Genomic DNA, 17,391 nt, shown 5'->3' on the forward strand with positions numbered 1-17,391 from the left:
TACACTGCCTACATGGGCCAATTAAAATCATGCTATAATTTTAGTCAAATCAATTTTTAAGCACTCGCATCACTTTTTCACTTTCCAATATTGGAAATCTTACTTTTATCTTCCAAATCCGACCTTGTAAGCTAAAAGTCCCATCTTATCCTAAAGTCTACCGTGCAAGATGGAAGGTGCTTAAAGTTCAGAATTTGGATGAGAGAGACTGATGTAGGTATGCCTGTCAGTTTCTTCCTCGATTATTCCTTTTCTCTACTCTTTCATCCACCACTCTATCTCTCTACTCATTACGGTTAGTTTTCTACTATCTTGGGGTATGCAGTACCATAAGTGGAAATGTTGAGAAACTTTCCGGTTAGTTTTCTATCATCTTGGGGTATGCAGTATAAGTGGAAATTGTTGAGAAACTTTCCATTGGTTTGAGAAATAAATAACATTTAACATTAATCGTTTAGCCCTCGTAATTATCTCGTCCTACTCCTTGATTTTCTTTGATTGAAATGCAAGCCTCACTATGACCGACATGGGGATGGGACATCACCACCGTTTATTGTTAGGAAAATAATTTACACAACATTTTTTACAATACTTTGTATAACTATATTTTAAATAAGGGATACTTTTGTAAAATATCTTATAACAATAACATCAATTTACAAAAATATTCTCATTTTATAATATTATTGTGCAATGTGTTGTGCAATATATTGTGCTTATATCATTACTCTTATAAATATATATATATATATGTATATATTTTAATTTTGTTTATTGTAATAATAAACAAATATAGAGAAAGGAGATAAAGCATTGTAGAGGAAAATCAATTGTTTCAAAAAACTAATCTTATAGGAAAAATGTTGCTTTGTCCATTCAACTTGTCTCTTCATTTTGACACCTCATATATTTTAATTTTTTTTTTACTTATAGTTAAGTAAGTGACTATTTGTATATTAATATTATTTTAGATTGTGCTAGGGTTACTACCCTCTTATTACTCTTGTAATATTTGTCTTCTCTTCCTCCTAAGCTGATGGGAATTGCTTTTATGCCTTCTATTTCCTGATGAGTAAATAGTTCAGATAAGAGAGATTCCTGCCATATCTTCTGTTAAGGATCAATGATGTCACTGACTTTATCACACCAGCAGTCAACATCTCAAGGAGTCAATATCTTTTGTGCAGGTAAAGTGGGTATCCATCTATCTTGCCAGATTTTAATCTTCTGTCCATTTCCAACCCTCCAACTGAGGCCTTTTTTTAACAATGTTAAGCCAGCATGTATTCCTCTCCATGCAAATGAAGGCCCAATTTCCAGTTTTGCTTCAAGTAAATTTCCTTGGTTGAAGTACTTTTGCTTTAGAATTTGTGCCACTAAGGATGTAGGGTTTTGAAGGATCCTCCATCCCTGTTTGGAGAGCAAGGCAAGATTAAAGCATCTCAGATCACGAAATCCAAGCCCTCCCATATCCTTCCTGCCACTAAGATGCTCCCAGTTAACCCACTGAATTTTTGAAGAGTCTTCATTGAATCCCCACTAAAACTTCCTTAGTATTTGGTTCAATTTCCTTGTTATAGAGGCTGGTATAAGGAACATCCACATTGCATAAGTGGGAATAGCTTGCAGTACAACTTTGAGCAATATCTCCTTTCCTGCTGCAGAGAGAAATTTTGTCCTCCAATTAGTAACCCGAGACCAAGTTCTATCAATTAAAGAGTGGAAGGAGGCTATCTTCTTTCTACCCACCAAAGTAGGTAAGCCCAGGTATTTCTCAAAAATAGAGGTGGATTGGACACGTTAGTTGCAGGATCTGCTATTGAATCATCAAGGCAGTGTTCTTACTAAAATAAATGGTAGACTTGTCCTTGTTTAAAACCTGTCCTGATCCTCTCTCATGTAGCTCAAGAATATTAAGAACACACTTAATTTCCTCATACTTAGCTTGGCAGAACAAAAGGCTATCATCAGCAAAGAAGATGTGGTTTACTTTAACTGGACCTCTGCCAATAGCCACAGGAGTTAAACTACCACATGCCTCAGCATGTCTTAGGAGAGAAGAGAGGGCTTCTGCACATAGGATAAATAAATAGGGAGACAAGGGATCTCCTTGTCTTAGGCCTCTTGAAGGTACAAACTTATTCTGAGGTTCTCCATTAACAAGTATTGAATAAGAAACAGAAGTGAGGCAAGCTTGTATGATGTGGATCCAATGTGCAAGAAAGTCCATTTTGATCATGATGGCTTCAATGAATTTCCACTCTACCCTGTCATAGGCCTTACTCATGTCCAATTTTAGAGCCATGAAGCCTTTCTTCCCTTTCATTCTAGCGTTCATAGAGTGGAGAACCTCATAGGCTACCAAGGTGGTATCAGATATGAGCCTTCCAGGTACAAAGGCACTCTGATTGGGGGCAATGATCTGAGGTAGTATATGTTTCAATCTATTTGCCATGGTTTTAGACACCACCTTGTATAAAACATTACAGAGACTTATAGGTCTGTAATCCACTACTCTTTTGGGGCTTTGAACTTTGGGTATAAGAGTAATAAAAGTGTCATTAATCTCATTGAGAGAGCCACCATGATTGAGAAAGTTAAGAGCAAAGTTGCAAACTTGATCACTCACTACCTCCCAGTTTTTTTGATAGAATTGGGTAGGGAACCCATCAGGGCCTGGCAACCCTAAGGGATTCATTTGAAAAACAGCAGCAGTGATATCTTCCCTAGTGAAGGGATTTGAGAGCCAAGCCTTCATCTCCATGTCTAATTTGGTGTCCATTGCATGCAGACAATGATCAATAGATAAAGGTTGGGATGTAGTGAATAGAGAGGAGAAAAAACCTATGAATACCTCTCCAATATCTTATTGGTCAGTGACACACCTTCCTTGAGGATCCTCTATGCTTTTGACTGCATTGATATTCTTCCTCTAGCTTGCTTACATGTGAAAAAACTGAGTGTTTCTATCCCCATGCTTAAGCCAGTGTTGCTTTGCCCTTTGCTTCCACTTGATATCAGTTTCTGTAATGGCAAATACCACCTCCTCTTGAATTTGTTTCATAGCTGCCAAATGCTCACCTGTACCAGAATTCTGAAGGTGCCCAATAATTTGTGTCCTATTTTTTATGAGCTGATCCTCTTGTTGCTTAAAGGTTTGCCTCCAGGTCAAGAGACCCTTTTGGCATAGTTCAAGCTGTCTCCCTAAGGATTTAGCCTGACAATCTGTTATACCAACATTTTGCCAAGCCTCACTCACCACCTTCTAACATTCTTCCTTTAATTCCCAAGCCATCTCATATCTAAAACACCATCTTCTTTTCTTCCTCCCATGAGTAGTGTTGTGTAAACTAATTGACAAGGGGGAGTGATCAGATCTAATTGCAGGAAGTACATTACAGACACCATGACTATATAGTTTATTCCATTCTTTATTTCCAAAAGCTCTGTCAATTTTTTCTTTAGTAAAGTCATTACCACTTCTGTTATTCGACCAAGTAAACCTTTGACCATATGAATGTATATCATTGAGACCACAGCATTCCACAGCTTGTCTAAAGTCCTCAATCTGTTTATATGGTCTACTGGCTCCACCAATCTTGTCACTCTGATGAAGAATCTCATTAAAGTCCCCAGCGCATAACCATGCTATAGAGTTGGTGGGTTTGAGCATCTTAAGCAATTGCCAGCTACTGCCTCTCTTTCCTGTGTCAGGGTGTCCATAGAATCCCGTGAACTGTCAAGTTGGTCTATCTTCTTTTTACTGGATCAGAGCACTAACGTGCCATTCAGTATAATTAATGATTTTAACGCTCCAATCATCTTTCCAGAGGAGAGCAATACCCCCACTAAGTCTCATACAATCCAGTATAAAACATCCATCCATTTGCAAACACCTCCTAACTGCCTCCATTTTATTTCTTCTGCATTTAGTTTCCACTAGGAAAACTAAATTGGGGTACTTTTCCTTAGTCAAAATCCTAAGGACTTTAACTGTCCGAGGGTTCCCAAGCCCTCGGCAGTTCCACACTAAGATGCTAATTGATCATGGCAGGGCTGGAAGCCAGCCTCTGCCTTAGCCATGGAGATTTATGTGGTATTATTATGGCATCTCTTTGTCTTTTCTGAACCAGATTCCTGTAAAGTTGAACTTCTTTTACACCCCCTCGCATACATGTTCCTCGCATTGCACTTTGAGCTGTCAACTAGAATTGAGTTATTTTTGCCTCTTGTATTAGTCTCATTCTCCCAAGCTTTCCTTTTCCATTTCCTCAAAGTCCTCAGACCCTCAACCTTTGCCATTGGCATGATAATATCTTCACATGCCCTAACAGTGAGAGCAACCATGCTGCCATTATTAGACAGTTCCTTTGTTCCCCTTTCGAAACCTACTCCCCTCATAGGATCATGAGGGCTATATGTCCCCGACATTAGGTTAGCTGCAAAATCCTCCCCCACGTGAGGACCTTGGATCTCTTGAGGGCCACTAGGTTCTAAGTACCTTACATCCTCCTGTCCACAAGTAACCTTTGCCTGGTCAGAGAGTTGACTTACACCCTGGCTTCTAGCCATGTTCCCGATGCATGGTTCCGTATCAGCTCCTACTCCTGCTTTTCCTTCTGTTGGTGACTGATTTGTGCCTGCCTGAGACCCTCCTTCCTTTTTTTTTTCTGCGGACACCTTCTCCTTTTTCTCTGCTACTTTTTTCGAGTAGTCTTCTGATGTACGTTGCACTAACAAATCTTGGACCATAGTGCCCTCTCCCCCTTGCTGACCCGTATGTTGGTTGTTTCTGCCCTTTGATCCACCGTATCTACGCCTATCGAAAATGTTTGTGTTCTTGGGCTGTCCTTGAAGCCATGGACCAAACTGAGATGGGGGCAATGTATCTCCTTGCTGAGCATTACGAGATATTGAGCAACCTTTGCCTTTGTGATTAAGAACTCCACACTGAAAACAAAAATTTTACAGCCTCTTGTATTTAAATGAGATCTAGTGTTGTTTGTCATCCAGCCTTAACCATTTCCCTCGTAGTAAAGGTTTGTTGAGGTCCACAGCCACCCTTACTCTAAGGCATCTTCCCCATGCACGTCCATCTGCCTCTGCGTCTACTCTAATGACCGGGCCTATAGCCTCTGCAAACTGCTCACCGAAACCTTCTGTCATGACTGATAGTGGAAGATTGTGGAGTTGTATCCAGAAAGGCTCAAAGCAGAACTTCAACCCATCTATGGATTCCTTCTCATCCACCTCCATCATGGTGAGAAGGTGTCTGTCAAAAAACCATGGGCAACCACTCAGCACATTTTATTTGTCTTCTATATTCTGAAACTCGATCAAGAAGCATTGATCACCAAGCTCCTTAAAAGTCACCCACCCATCCAACCTCCATATTTGAGACATTGTAATTCTGAATCCTTTACTATTCACTCCCTTCTCCGTCATAGCCTTCCCAACAATACAATATTTTCCTGTTTTTCGATCTCCGTTGGAGTTCTTCTGCTGGACATGGAAGCATGCACTTTCTTCTTTAGAAAGATGTAGCCTTTCCCAACGTGATGCCAAGTCCTCCGCCTCCATCGCGTCCTACTGCCCAAATACACTATCAGCAATCTAGAAGGAAAAACTAACTCACCAAATTGAGACTTAAACCTTTGTTAAATAACAAAGGCACTGGAACCTCACGCTTTCTCCCAGAGAAAGGGAAGGCACTCAGTCTCCCCCTTTTTGGTACACCTCAAAGTTGAGAGTAACGGTGCAATGTATAGGTATATAAATCAATTCGTCTTGTCGGCCCGGGAGCCATTCTTGTGCTACAAAATCGTAACTTTGGTAGGGATACGACACGTGGGAGAGAAGAAAAGAGCAAAAGAAGGAACATTCGTGTTACTAAAGTAAACACCGAACTTTATTCTCTACTTTTGCAGGAGGTGGAACCGTGGAATCCGGTTTCTTTCATCTTCTCCTTATCGAGTGGAGTGTTACGGGCTTCCTTACCACAGCAACAAGTAAAATTGAATCCAACCTTCACGTACAAGTCCCTCTTACATTCCACATGACCCTTCTATTATTCCTTCCAGCTTTCGTACACTTCAGTCCATTCTGTTGCAGTTGATGCCGTGTCATCCGTTGTTATTCACGTGGATTGTATTAGATATTCAGACACTATTTAAGATCATAAGAATAATTTATAAATAATTTATAAATAATATCAAACTGTTTGTAAGTAAAAGTGAAATAGTCTAAAAAATCTAAGAATAATTATATTTTCAAATGGATCCTTATTAAGATTTAATCCATTTAATTAAGTAGATTGTATTTGAATTAATCCATTTGACCTAATATTTATTATTGACACAACCCATAAAACGAATTAACGTAAAATGGGTGGTTATATTTTTGGAAACAAGATCTTTTGATTCTTTTCTTTGCAATGCGTTGTCTCCTTTTTCAATTTTTTTTGCTAAATCTTTATTTTATTTAGTAGAAAAAATTGAAAAATAAAATATTTCATTATATGTTTGAGAAATGATTAGATCTTCAATATGACGTGGGGGATCACATGTCACACAGCTGACGAACGAGGCCTAGCAGAGTCTACGTCTAAAGCCAACGTTCCCTTTGGCCTTTATATAATAGAGAAAGTCTACTATGCTGCCTCACGATAATCGCTCAATTTGACCGTTGGTCAAATGTTTTTTTTTTTTTTGTTATTTAATGGTTAAGGAAGTGATTTTAAATGTATTGATATATTTTTTTATTTTTTAAAAATGTTTAAATATATTAAAAAATATAGAAAAAAAAACCACTGGGCGGCACGCCCAGCGGTAAGAGTGGGGCGGCATAGTAGCCCCACTCTTATATAATAATCTATCCTTCAGGCTTTTTCAATTAAAAAATATTAAAGAGCAATTCCGATCAACGGAGATCAGTACTGAGCAACAAATTAGCTAGCTCGTTCCATTTCCTTGTTTCTCCAAGTACGTACGTCTGTCTATATATACTAATCACACTAATTACCTGTAATTAAGTTGTTATTACAAACATTACACAGCATTTTAATGAAAGAAAAAATTAGTGTCTCTAGGTTTACGCCCAAAGTTTTGGAATGGTTCTATATATGAACCATCTATATATCATACGGTGGATGCATTGATCTATGAAATTTAATCTCTTCTACTCTTGCATAAATAGTTTAAATTTATTTTTATATTTTATTTTTAGAATTTTTGAATAATTAGGTGTTAAGTGTTTTTTAAAGTTCTTTTAGTTTCGATTTAATGTTTCAAGTTGATGGAGAGCGTAATGATAAAGAAAATATTAGTGCTATTTGTGCATCTGAGACTTACCGCTCAGACTGCTATAGTCAGCGACAAAGTCTATTGAGATTTTATATAGTGTTAAAAGTATTATTTTTTTTATTTTTTTTAATATTTTTCTATGTTTGTTTCTTAAAATAATAAAAATATAATATTAAAAAAATAAATAAATGCAAATATTAAAAAAAAACTTATTAATACAAATGATAGTAGACTTTCTCGATGTACCTATAATTTTTCAAAGATGAAAGGGGATCCACGGGTCTTGCAAAAGAAAGGGATAAAGTTGTGGTTTATAGGGTAAATTAATTTATAAAATTTACTAAAATGAGGGTTTTTTTTTTTTTTTTTTTGGTTGAAAAACACCTATATAGGATAAAGCTGAAAATTATCGTAATTACTTTAAATGTTCTTTAGTGTATGTTTATTAAACATTAAACAAATCTTCATTAATAAAACATTTATTTAGGAGTGTTCATCCGGGTTCCAACCCGAGAACCTGGGTGTACCCAGACCGGAACCCGGGTCTTGAACCCGGGCCGGAACCCGGACCGGGTTGGTCAGGGTCAGACCCGGGCCGAAACCCGGGTGAATCCTAGTTTTTCAAAACCTGGATTCCTGGTTTCGGGTTGAACCCGGAATTTTTTTTTTTTTTTTTTTCCATCCCCTAGTTATTCATGCAAATAAATTATCCATGCAAACAAGGCCTTTTAAGCTCAAAAGCCATCGACTTGACCATCAAGAACTCTAGATACATTGGACTCAAACTGTGGTGTCTATGGAAGTTTCTCATGGACTCAAACAGAGCATGGATGAGTACATACAGAGAGTGAAAAGGACGAAGTAAACAAATTTAGGCATTTTTGCTTCAACTTTCCCAACAACCAAACAGATTCATTAAAATAGAGAATCAACGAATCTATAAACAAGTCGATACCCAATACAAATTTAAAAAAAGAAAAAAACAAGTTTCCAAACATTCCAAAAATCGAACGACCACCAGCAAACAGATCGTCAAAACCACCGCACGACCCATTAAAATAGAGAATCAACGAATCCATAAACAAGTTGATACCCAATACAGATTTAAAAAAAAAAAAAGAAAAAAACAAGTTTCCAAACATTCCAAAAATCACACGGCCACCAGCAAACAAATGGTCAAAGCATCCATCCACCACCGCACGACCCATCTCAACGTAAAACAGATGCGGTGACGGGGTCACGATGGTAGCAGCTAGGGATGTAGGGTTTCTGCTTCTACCGCAGCGCAATGAGAGAGAGAGCGAGAGACTAGATATATATATATATATAGAGAGAGAGAGAGAGAGAGAGTGAGTCAAAGTAGTCGGGCGGGGGGGGGGGGGGGGGGGAAGGGGTTTACCGGAATAATGACTTAGAGCAAAAGCTCGATGGCAACAGAGATGGGCGACGGCGAAGGAGATGCGGTGACGCGATGGTAGCAGCTAGGGTTTTTGCATCTACTGAAGCGCAATGAGAGAGAGAGCGAGAGACTAGAGAGAGAGAGAGAGAGAGAGAAGTGGGTCAAAGTAGTCGGGGGGAGGGGTTTATCAATACGGGTTTTTTTTTTTAAAAGACTCGGGTACTGGGTTTAAACCCAGAAACCTGGTACCCGAGTCCCTAACCCGTACTCGGACCGTGTTGGTCCGGGTTTTACAATTCGGGTTTCAGATCCATTTTGATCTGGACTGAAATCCGATTTTCCAGGTTTAGGATCGAGCCAGGAAAAAACCCGGTCTGGATGAACAGTGCTACATTTATTGCATCTACCCCCTTGGCCACGTGAGTAACCCTTCCTCCGTTTATTTAGTTTATTTGTTCTTCTTGTTTTAGCCTTTTAAGGGTATAGACGAGGCGATGACTGGGAGATGACATGTGTTTTTATAATAATTTACATAGGTGGCCTCAAAACACTTACCTTGACATATAGATAAATATTTTAAGATCAATTGCAAAATCAATACGTGAGTTTTCACTTTTTGCAATTCAAGGCATCCGTTTTTTATTTTTGTAAAATTGATATATGAATTTCAATAAATTTTCAAATAGGTACATTAATCAATTTTCCATTACCAAATTAATAACATGGCACATGTCATTCTCTAATTGGTTAACATGGATATTGATACCATATTGGCCAATTAGAGACTCGCATATGACAAATGGATGCCACATGTCAATTACGCTATTAAAGTTCTAATTGTAAAATTAATGGTGGTATTGACTTCATGTAAATTTCCTGAAATTCATATATTAATTTTGCAAAAACTGAGGATCAAAAAGTAAAAACCTATGTACTAATTTTACAATTAACTATAAATTATATTATAAAGCCCATTAATTATTCTTTTATCTTTTGATTTTGCTTTAAATTTTTGTTTGGATTATTTTTACTATTTTTACAATCACAATACAATATGGTGAGATATTGTAAATACTGAAAACTCTGCATATTACAAATTTATTAGTATTTAGAAGAAATATTTAAAAGAGAAAACATATAGAACAAAAAAATATATTTTAAGTAATAAAGAGAAAAAAAATAGATAAATTGATGTATAATGCATTATAGAAATTATTAGTTAGATTAAATAAAGTAATTTATAATTAGATATTGTAGATAGAAATATAAAGAATCCATAGTGAATTATTGAGCAATTTTCTGTGTTTGGTAACTCTCTTCCCTTGTGTTTTATTTTTGTTCCAGTAAAGCAAAAGAAGCAATCTACGGCGAGCAGTAGTACCTACGACGAATCATTGAGCAAGTCCGTTATTGCTTATTGAGAAGAAAAGCATACTGAAACTGTAAGGCCATTTTTGCCTTTCTTCCTTTTTGCTTTCTTTTTTATGCTAAAACCGTATGCAGAGACGAAACACTCCACCCTCCCGAGAGCCCAGCGATCGTGGAGGTTCTCCCCTGTCTTAGTACAGGTCTCAAACCTTCCATAATGAAAGCATCCCTAGAAGATCTATGTAAACGGATGTCTTTGACGGAAGAAGAAAAGGAGGAGATTATTGTGGAAGAGGAACTACTTGAAGAAATGAACCAAAGGGGAGAGCACTGTCTCCTGGTGTCTCTACTCACGAGGAAACACTTCAATCGTGAGGCCTTTAAGCAAAACTTGAGGAAACTATGGAGACCAGTCAAGAGAATTTGGTTTAAGGAGCTAAACTGCTACTGGTAGAGTTCGAAGACCAGAGGCAGAAGGCTAGGGTGCAACGCGAACGGCCTTGGTCCTTTGATAGACATCTGGTTTTGGTGAAACACTTCGTAGGAGGCATCCAGGCAACCAAAGTAAAGATAGATTTGGCTTCTTTCTGGGTAAGACTCTATGACCTTCCCCTTGGTGCTATGAATGAAAAGGTGGTAAGAAAAATTGGCAACAGTATTGGTGCAGTAGAGGAGATTAACATAGATAAAGATGAGGTTGCTTGGGGTGAATTCATCAGACTCAGGTTCAGTTTGGATATCACAAAACCTTTGCTACGAGGTAAATGCATTAACATCCCATCCCATGGTGTCTGCTGGGTTCGTTTTACATATGAACGACTTCCTACTTTCTGCTATATATGTGGTATTTTGGGACACAACTATAAAGATTGTGAAGAAAGGGAGCAAACATGTGTAAAACAGAACGAAGAGGATTATCCATTTGGTCCATGGCTGCAAGCCGGGGTTTATTCTGCCAACCACCACAACCACCAGGCTGAGCAAGGTCAACAGTATCATGTTTCGCCACCTGTTTCAAGTTCCAAAGGTAATGTTGCAAACCAGAACAATGCAGGTGAAAGCACGTTTCAAGGCAGTATGGATCAGGAAGTCAACTCCAGTAAGGCTACAAGTACAGACCTCCATGCTAGTTTAATGAGAGGGGAAAGGGTTGTACATCATACCAAAGCTATACTCGATAAGGGTATGGGCAACCTGCAGAAGGAGAAGTCGAATATAGAGGGGGCCTTCACGGGTATACGAAACACCTTTCTGACAGAAGTAGACTCGAACAGGAGTTTGGAAGATCTGGCCCGTCCAAAAACAGCTTTAACAAAGAACAAGGGCTCCCTACCATTTTCTGGCTATAACAAGGAGAAGTCGACGAGGGGTAAGTGGCAAAGAATAAACAAAAGGTTGGGAAAGGAAAATAGCCCTGAGACTCCCAACTGTTCCCTGAAAAGGAAAGCAGTAAGAAGGAAGAAAACTTAGTCAGGGTCTTTACCTAAAGCCAAGCTGCGAAAGGTTATGGACTTGACCAACAACTCAAACATAAGATCGGTGGAGGCTGTTGATCAGCCCCGCCGAGTGCCATGAAACTGCTAAGTTGGAATTCACGTGGGCTTGGGAACCCACGTGGAATCCATGCCCTTCGTGACTTGATCAAGAAGGAAGCTCCCAACATTTTGTTTTTACAAGAAACTAAATTAACTAGTAGGGCAATGGAAAAGATTAAGTATCAAACTGGTTTTCCTAACTGTTTAACAATGGATTATGAGGGGAGAAGTGGTGGTCTTTGCCTAATGTGGGGACTTGAGATTGACCTAACCATCCGAAGTTTCTCAAAGAATCATATTGATGCTGAATTTAAGGATACCAGAGGATAGGACAACTAGCAACTAACTGGCTTTTATGGATTGCCTGAAGTTAGTAGAAAGGGTGAATCTTGAGACCTTCTAAGCTTTTTGAACCTAGGGCTTGTGATAAATGGTTGGTAATTGGGGACTTCAATGAGATTACCAGTAGAAATGAAAAGAAGGGAGGTAACGACAGGTCAGAATCTCAAATGGAAAACATTCGAAATGTGATAGGTGATTGTGCTTTGACAGACCTAGGATTTGAAGGTTCCCATTTCACCTGGTGGAACAATAGGGAAGGGGCCCATGCAATATTAGAAAGGCTAGACAGGGTCCTAGCTAACCATGCTTGGTCTCGTGCTTTTCCTTTTGCTAAGGTGCTACACACCATAGCAGCCCATTCGAACCATGCTCCAATTGTCCTTAACACATAAGGCAACTCCCCAAGACATAAAGGCCCTAAACCCTTCAGGTTCGAGGCTATGTGGACTGAAAGTGAAGATTGTGGCAAGGTAATAGAGAAGGTCTAGCAGGCTCCTGGTCGGTATGAATATTCTGATGACATCACGGGGAAGCTGTCAGCCTGCAGTGAAAGTCTTTCAAAATGGAGCAAACAAAGTTTTGGAGAAGTGCAAAAAGGGCTGCAACAGGCTAGAATCAACCTGGGCAAGATCCAAGTTGCAAATTAGACTACTGCCAACCCAACAGCCCTACAACAAGCTCAAGAGGACTGTCAAGTATGGCTGGAAAGGGAAGAAATACAATGGAGGCAAAGGTCAAAAGCCCATTGGCTCAAAGCAGGAGATCAAAACACGAAGTTCTTCCATAGCGAAGCTAACCAAAAGAGGAAAAAAAACACCATCACAGGTTTGCTTAATGAGTCTGCAGAATGGCAAGAAGCAGATAGAAGGGATGGACTAATCATGAGCTACTATGAAGAAATGTTCAAATCAGATGCACAACCCTGTAAGTTGGACTTCTTAGCATCTTTGAGAGGAAGAGTTACAGCATCGATGAATGAGGAGCTTACCAAAGTCTTTACTGATGTCGAAGTGGAGGCTACCCTTCATCAAATGAACCCATACACAGCCCCTGGTCCCGATGGTATGGCCCCCATTTTCTATCAAAAGTATTGGCATGTAGTTGGTAAATCAATGTCCAAGGTTGTTCTTAATGCTCTAAACAATGGCCAATTCGCTTGTGCTATTAATCACACTTTTATAGCTCTCATTCCTAAAATCAAAAATCCTCTTAGAGTGTTTGAATACAGACCCATTAGCCTCTGTAATGTAATCTAAAAATTGATCTCTAAGGTCTTATCCAATACGCTGAAGCTGATCCTCCCCGAGATTATCTCTATTTCCCAAAGTGCTTTTGTACCTGGTAGAGCCATAACTGATAATATCTTGGTAGCTTATGAGATTATTGATTATCTCAGAAGAAAAAGGAAAGGCAAAACAGGCTTTATGTCTCTCAAACTAGACATGAGCAAAGCCTATGACAGACTTGAATGGCACTACTTGGAGAAGGATATGCACAGATGGGATTTGCTAGCAAATGGATCAATTTAATTATGAGATGTGTAAATTCTGTGTCTTTTTCAATTCTCATAAATGGTGAACCTGTAGGACCAATCTACCCCACCAGAGGAATAAAGCAAGGAGACCCCTTGTCTCCATACCTTTTCTTGCTGGGTACCGAAGGACTTATTTCCCTGCTGACTCAAGGAATTTGCTAAGGGGATTTCAAGTCTGTAGAGGAGCTCCTGTGGTGAACCATCTACTGTTTGCAGACGACAACATATTGTTTTGTAAGGCCTCAAGTCAGGAAAGTAGTAAAGTGCAGAGAATCCTTAAAAATTATGAGAGGGCCTCAGGACAGAAAATCAATAGGGACAAGACATCGATGGTCTTTAGCAGGAATGTATCACCAGTAGCACAACAACAATTACTTGATTCTTGGGGCATTCAAGAGCACCAGAACTATGACAAATACCTAGGCCTTCCACCTATGATTGGGAGAAATAAAAAGAGGGACTTTTCAGATATAAAATACAAAATATGATCAAAGCTTCAGCAATGGAAGGCAAGCTTCTATCCCAAGAGGGAAAAGAAACTCTGATTAAGGCAGTTGCTCTAGCAATTCATACTTATGCAATGTCCTGTTTCAAGTTACCCCTTACCCTCTGTAATGAGCTAGAACAAATGATGGCTAAATTTTGGTGGGGGCAGAAGAAGGAAGAGAAGAAAATTCATTGGGTCAGCTGGAAGAGGATGTGTGAAACCAAGGGTGATGGGGGAATGGGTTTCAAAAATCTGAGATTCTTCAATGAGGCGTTACTTGCAAAACAAGGCTGGAGAATCATGCAGCAAGAGGATAGCCTAATTCATAAAATCTTTAAGGCCAGGTATTTCCCTAACACTAATTTCTAGAGTTCTAGTCTTGGTCATAACCTCGTCCTATGTGTGGAGGGGCATATGGGCTATCAAAGACAAGTTTCTTCAGGCCTGTAAATGGAGAATTGAGAATGGGAGGACAGTAAGAATATGGGAAGATTATTGGATCCCTGGTTTCAAGAATTTGCAAAATATGGGAGATACAAGTGGAGCTAATGAACAGAAAATTGAGGAGCTTATTGACCTTTCTACTGGCTGGTGGAATGTACAACAAGTAAGAAGAATGCTGCCTCCTGACCCTGCAGATGCTGTTCTAAAAATAATCCTAAGTGCAGCTAACCATGAGGACAAACAAATATGGGACATGGAAAGAAGTGGCTGTTTTAGTGTGAGAAGTGCATACAAATGTTTCAAAAATCTTTCTACAGTAACAATGGAGGGTGAAAGCTTTTTAAGTAGAACCAACAAGATACTATCGAAGCAAATTTGGAGAATGAAAGTTCCCCCCAAGGTGAAAGTCTCTACTTGGAGGACTTGCATGGAGGCCCTACCCACGAGATGTAACTTGAAACAAAGGAAGGTAGTCGAAGATGAAACATGATAATTGTGCTCTTCAGCAGTAGAAACTACAACTCATGCTCTTTTTCAATGTAAAATGCTCCCAACTATGTGGTGTAAACAATTCCCTCAGATTAATACAGAAAATCCTCAAGGAGACTTAAAGGAATGGATCTACAAGTTACAGGACTCTTGCAGCAATGAGGCACTGGAAAGACTGTTCATGATAGCTTGGGCTTGCTGGTATAGAAGGAACCAGTGGATTTTTGAGGAGAAACATCTCACCTCCGAGGAAGCAATCAACTCAGCTCTTTCCCTACTTTGGACTTACAAAGCTACTAAAGGCCTATACATCAGCAGAGCAAGGAGAATCTCCCAATGGCAACCTCCACCTCAAGGTTCAATCAAACTCAATGTTGATAAGGCTGTGTTTCATGCCGAAAATAAAACTGGAGTTGGACTCATTGCTCGAGATTGGGAAGGCAAAGTGTTAATGGCAGTGAGTCAAAAAGAAGAGGTTGTCATGGAGCCTCTAGAGATTGAACTTCTAGCATTACTGAGAGGTTTGCAGTTCAGCATTCCTCTTGGCTTCCAGGCTTTGTGCATAGAAAGCGACTCTTTGCTGCTGGTCAAAGAAATATCCAGGCCTTTACCTTCAAATGCCAGTTATGGTAATGTCATAGTTGATATCCAAAAGCTCAAGAGTAGATTTCTAAGCTGTTCCATTGATCATATCAATAGAGAAGCAAATCAGGCCGCTCACAAACTAGCTAGATTTTCTAGAAATGTCTCAAACACTATTGTATAGTGGGAGTCTGTTCCCAATTGTGTTCAACCAGTCCTATGGACTAATTTTCATCTGTAATGCTATTTTGGCAGTTATTAATGAAAATGTGTTTTACTATAAAAAAAAAAAAAAAAAAAAAAAAATGTATTATTTGAGATGGAACTCCACGATAGAAATCTTCTGAAAAGTTCTAAGATCAAATGGTACATGAATTTTACAGTTTCAATATATAGTTATTTTTGGTCTTACCGTTTCAGTAGTTACTACCCACCAATAAAAGTTGGCCACGTAGGAGGTGCAGGAACTAAACATCTACACATGCACACAGAATTCCTCTTTCCCTTCCCTCTTTCCCTTCCCTCTCTCCCACACATTCCTCTTCTTCCCCCTCCCTTCAAAGAAAAACGACGAAAGAAATTCCTTTCCCCCTCCCTCGCCCACATATCACCAAAACTCTATATTCAAATTGATGACCATTTGCTGTACCGAGCATAAGCAAAAATAAAATTTTCTAAATGATCAAGACCACTTCCAATCAAGATCCATATATTATACTTCTCATGAAATGAAATATGAAGTCTAATGGTTGCAGAAGTTTGGGAAATGAGAGTTAGAGACCAAAAATGCAAGTTAATTGGCATGATTGTACGCAAAAAAGAAATCCCTCCAACATTGTCTCAACAGCCAAACAGATTTCTCCCACATTTTCGCAGCAGCTAAACAGATTCTCTCGCACATTTTCGCAGCACCATACATATACAACAAATGGATGAAGAAGAAAGAAAAACAGTATCTCGGCAATGACAACAGATCTCTCGGAAACCTTGAAGAAAGCGTATTTTACAGCCCAATATTAGAGAGAAAGAGAGAGAGAGAAGAGAGAGAGATGAGGGATAGACGGGGGGAGCAGGACGTGGGTGGGGGGAGGGAGAGCCAGAGAGAAAGAGATCATATGCCTGACTGAGGGTGCAATATGCATTTTGCTGAGACGTCTATGTGGCAGCTCCTAATTGGCAGGTGTAAAAAAAAAAAAACTACACACTCGACCGGCTAGGAGCTTTCACCCTTTTACAAGAACTTTAATATGGTTCTGCCACAACTCGTTACATGTTATTTTTTAATGAATATGTGGCTTGCTCTCTCTATTAGTATTAATAGTTAAAAAGCTTGCATTTTTCTATCATAAAATTTTCTTAAAATTAGTGAGAATTTATATGCTCTGTATTAGGAACAAAGATTTGTACTACTCTACAATATGGGCAGTAATCCACTCTCCACTCGAATTGAGGAAAAGCTTGCTATCTTGACTCGAATTGGTAAAGAGTGTTGCATGTATAAAGTGCATGAGCTATTACGTGGTGTGAACGAGAAGGCTTACAAGCCTATGCTGCTTGCCATCGGTCCTTACCACCATGGCAATGTTGGCCAGGGGTTTATGGAAGAGCATAAATTGCGCTATCTACAACAAATGCTTAAAAGAACGGGGGCAAGTGTAGAAGCATACATCATGGCCTTGAGAGAATTGGAAGAAATGGCTTGTAAATGCTATGTATAATGCATTAGCCAGACCCTAGAAGAGTTTGTAGAAATGATGCTAGTTGATGGATGTTTCATTATTGAGTTGTTCCGCAAGTATGAAATCTACAAGAAAACAAGACAAGAGGAATATGACCCAATCTTTAAAAGGAAGTGGATGCTTCATGCAATAGCTCGTGATCTACTGTTGTTTGAAAATCAACTTCCATTA

General features: G+C 39.1%; 1 long non-coding RNA gene across 1 annotated transcript; it reads left to right on the top strand.

Annotated features, from left to right (window-relative positions):
- Positions 1-6,862: 6,862 nt before the first annotated feature.
- On the top strand, positions 6,863-16,932 carry LOC121248271. The gene is made up of 3 exons (XR_005937415.1): positions 6,863-6,980; positions 10,050-10,142; positions 16,873-16,932. It is a non-coding gene; the product is annotated as an uncharacterized LOC121248271 (long non-coding RNA).
- The last annotated feature ends 459 nt before the right edge of the window (positions 16,933-17,391 follow it).

The sequence above is a fragment of the Juglans microcarpa x Juglans regia genome, chromosome 1D, assembly GCF_004785595.1.
Source record: "Juglans microcarpa x Juglans regia isolate MS1-56 chromosome 1D, Jm3101_v1.0, whole genome shotgun sequence".
NCBI classification, from domain to species: Eukaryota; Viridiplantae; Streptophyta; class Magnoliopsida; order Fagales; family Juglandaceae; genus Juglans; species Juglans microcarpa x Juglans regia.